Consider the following 4,115-nt stretch of genomic DNA (forward strand, 5'->3'; position numbering starts at 1 on the left):
TGTAGATATGAGATGACACCATGTTGTACTTGCTAGGATTTAATTTCCCTAACTAAAATAAGATGGTTACTTGCTTTCTTGTTATTATTCTCATTTAGTTATTAAGGTTCTGAGAATTGTTTCTCGCTAATACCAATGGACTTTATTTATATCCTTAATCTATCATTAAAGTAATTAAAGTAGTTATGGTTCTTTTTATAGTTAACTTTGGTCATATGGATGGATGGTTTCTCACCATATTAAGTATGGAGTTTTACTCTAAGGTTTTCTTAGGTTCCTTAATTTGGGAATAAATGAAATATAGATGTGGTAGGATTCTACTTATGATCACCAAGTGATTCACAAGTTTAGGTTGGAATATAAGCCTAGGTTAGTTTACTAGTGATCTCCCTATAATTTCATGTGGTGAATGATATCTACTTATCATATAGGTTTTAACTTATAGGTTATTCTTCTATTTCTCCAAAGCATGATCATGGCATCATCATGAGCAACTTATTCTCAATGTCTTCTACTCCCACTTATTATTTTGGAATGGATTATTCTAGGGTTCTACTCAAGGAATGATGATATGATTATCTAAGCATGTGGTCTGCCTAAGAATTCTACCTTGCTATCTTCTGTAGCTTGTTCTTCAAGAATTCTGATAAACCTGCATCTTGTGGCATGCCTCCACCTCCTAGCTGCTTCATCTTGATCCTAACTATTTTATGGAATGTCTCAATGTGTTGGTCTTCTTGCATCAAGGTGCAAGATGATGGAATGGATGAAGTGTGGGGCTCCTTTTATTGGCTTGGGCATGCTCTAGTAACATGACACATGGGTGGATGACTCTTGCTTTAATTTGATGAGTAAGGTGCTTGGTTGTCATTCTCTCATCCATAGCAATCCTTTGAGCATGAGGTGGCATAACTTAGGATTCAAGCTATGTAGATATTTTCATCCTATGTGGCATTGAGATTATCATCTCATGTGATTTATTTTTGGATAGCCAAGTGGCTTTTGTTACTAAATATCTTGTGAATGATTTTATGCTTGTGGTTGAGTCACTATATCATATGTGATTGTATTTATATTATTATTGGGATCAAAATGTCAAAGATAAGGATTATACCCCAATTTTGAATGGTGATGTTTGATTTCACCAAGGCATGATCATATGATTTTCTAAATACTCATAGTTTATTTTATTCAAATAGTTTGAACTATAATTCGTAATGTAAACGAATTTAGTTTTGTGATATTCCACATATTTAATAAGTTATGATTGAAATCAGAAGGTGTGGCTTTTATGCACTTAGGTCCTTGTGTTTTGCTATATTTGGTATTTAGTTTTATAGTGAATTTAATTGTACCTCAAGGTAGTTGCTTAACTTTTAAGTGTTAACAATTTAGAGTGTGCTTCTTATCTCTTTAATGGTTATATACCTCTCCCATCTCTAGGGTTTAATGATAAGCTTTTGTTGGTGTTAAGTTCAAGAGTTTAGTTCAAGATATACCATGAGGTTCATGGTAGGACTATTTATTTGTTTAAGACATGGAAAAGATAAGTTAAGAATAGTTTCTCCATTTTATTGTTACTTGATTTCCAATTGAATAGATGTTCATATGTTATGGCAAGGAATACCATATTATGATCTTTAATAAGATCAAGTAGTTGATCCTTGTTTCATATGTTCTTGTGTTGGTTTTAATTCCATTTGATCTAATCCCTTAGATCAAATTATCTCTACCCAAAACAAGGTTTTAGCAAAGTCACATTGAGGTTTATAACGCTTGACTTGATGAGCTACTTCAATTTCACCAAGGTCAAGTGAAACTTCGATTCATCGTGATCTGTTTTACTTTAAAGCGCGAAAATTCCCCAGATTTTCTATGCATGAATGCAATGCACACATCTGTTTCCTCTATTTTTGTAACCCCATTACCTGGGATATTACATAACGTGTCCGTGTTCAAACGTCTAGGGCCTCTCCCGCCTCGGTACAAACAGGTTGAGCCTGCTCAGGTGGAAGATCTCGAGGAACTAGAGGACGATGATGAAGAAGACAGGTATCATCGGCCAAGGTGGTGCCCTGATGTGCTCAGCCGTTCCCGAGCGGAGGGTTCAGCGACTACGTGGATTGGAGGAAGCTGAAAGGTTATACCTACACACGTTGAGGAAGGCGCGGCCTGATCTGGCCGCTAAGATTCAGCGAACCCTGGACGAAGAAGGTGGGCCACAAAGAAAAGAGTGGCGCCCCAAGCAAAGGAAAGCCGATGATGAAACATCGGCCGGCACAAACATGGTGCTCGTCCTTCCAACGGAGTTTGGTGCTCCGGGATTACACGAGGCACACAGTTTCAACGACTGCGAGCACATCAATGTGACACAGGATGGGACCAGGTTGGTCTCACCCACGGACCCGACTGTTTAGCGAAACGCAGCGTCTATGGACAAACGTGGCGATGCCGATCCAGGAGATCGGCCCAAAAGATTTCTGAAGGAAGCAACAACCTTCATCGAGCAAGCAACGTGGAGGCCGATTCCAGCAATCGGCCAAAATTATCCTCACCATCCGTCCTGCCTTGGTTCAACGCCAATAATAGGCAATGAGGTTTCGTCGGTTAATGAGCTGGAAGAAGTGCACACTGGTCCTAACAGAGCCGACGTTCACATAGAGTGCCTTGGCTAATCATAGAGCCGATTTCAGCAGTTACCTGGCAGAATCGGCTCGGGGGGCACCTACATGGATACAACACGAGGATATGAAGGGAAAGTGTCTTCCTAATGCCCAGCAGCTCAAGGTAATCTTTGATGATGGGTATTGAAGCATGGGGGCCGATACATAAATCGGCCGTAAAAATTCAAAATTTTTTAAGCACAGCCGATGCGCGGACATCGACTTAATGATAGAAAGCCGATGCATAGCCATCGACTCAAGAGGTATAATTGTTGCAAGCAGAGGGTCAATGGAATGCCTTCTTGCAAGTACTCGAGTCTGCAATATCAGCTAGGGTAAGTTTGGGGGATTACGACCCTGACCAATGCCAAGAGCAGCTTGGACGTGCAGATCAGGTTAAGGGTGGGTTACATCAAATCCGCCAAAGGAAAGAAGCCGATCTGACCAGCAAGGCGCAAGAAGCGGACTGAAGAAACTCGGGGGGCAGCTCACCCCGAAGGTCCTCTCCTCTGGAGAGCCGATTTAGTTCAAATCGGCTAGCTCTGCATGATAGTTCCCTCAGACATAATCAAGCCCAGGTCCATTCGGTTAATTTGTGTATCCTCGTCTCTGTTTCGCCTTAACTGAGACTCGGGGGGCAGCAGGCCTGGTAGATGCTCTATTGAGGAGCCAATTGGGGTATCATTGGCTGACCCTACATCATGGCCTTCTCCGAAAACGCTGAGCTGTTTGCAGAAGAAGACTGCTGAGGCTACGGAGGGGAGCCGGAAAGGGAGGCCGTCGTCTTTACAGGGTTTGGACCGTCTTGTTGCTGCAAGAAAGGGAAAGAGACTGGATTCTAAAAATGGTTGATGAACAGTCATCGGCTGTATCAAATCACAGTCTGAATTTGAGAAGTGCTTGACTGACGGTCTGATCTGAGTCCGGCTTCATGAGCGTCTAAAGGGAAAAGTCCGATACATTGCTATCGGTCTTGGTGTGGCAAGCGGAAAGATTTTGAAATTGGATTAATTGAAAGATAAATTGGAAAAAATAATTTTCATTAATTCGAAGGAGCAGCTTTACAGGAAAAGAGCCGATGGCTCTCAAAAGAGGGATCTGGTGCCTAGTGCACTGCTACTGCTAGTCCTACTCTACTAGTCGTCGCTGTCCTCATCGTCGCCGTCGTCAATGTCGTCGGCGCTGCTCCCAGGAAGCTCCTCGCCGCTGCTGCCCCAGCCATCGACCGGGGTTTCTTCTTCCTCGTCATCGTCATCATCCTCGCTGTCAGCCCAAGTGCGGAGGCGCTTCGTCGGCGGGTACCCAGCGGAAGAGGAAGAATCATCTTCCTCCTCTTCTTCTTCTTCCTCGTCATCATCGTCGTCCTCGCTGTCCGCCCACATGCGGGAGCGTTTCTTTGGAGGGAGCCTGGCGGAGGAGGGGGCCGTCGTCTTCACTTCTTCTCCCTTTTTC

The sequence above is a fragment of the Lolium rigidum genome, chromosome 5, assembly GCF_022539505.1.
Source record: "Lolium rigidum isolate FL_2022 chromosome 5, APGP_CSIRO_Lrig_0.1, whole genome shotgun sequence".
Classification (NCBI taxonomy): domain Eukaryota; kingdom Viridiplantae; phylum Streptophyta; class Magnoliopsida; order Poales; family Poaceae; genus Lolium; species Lolium rigidum.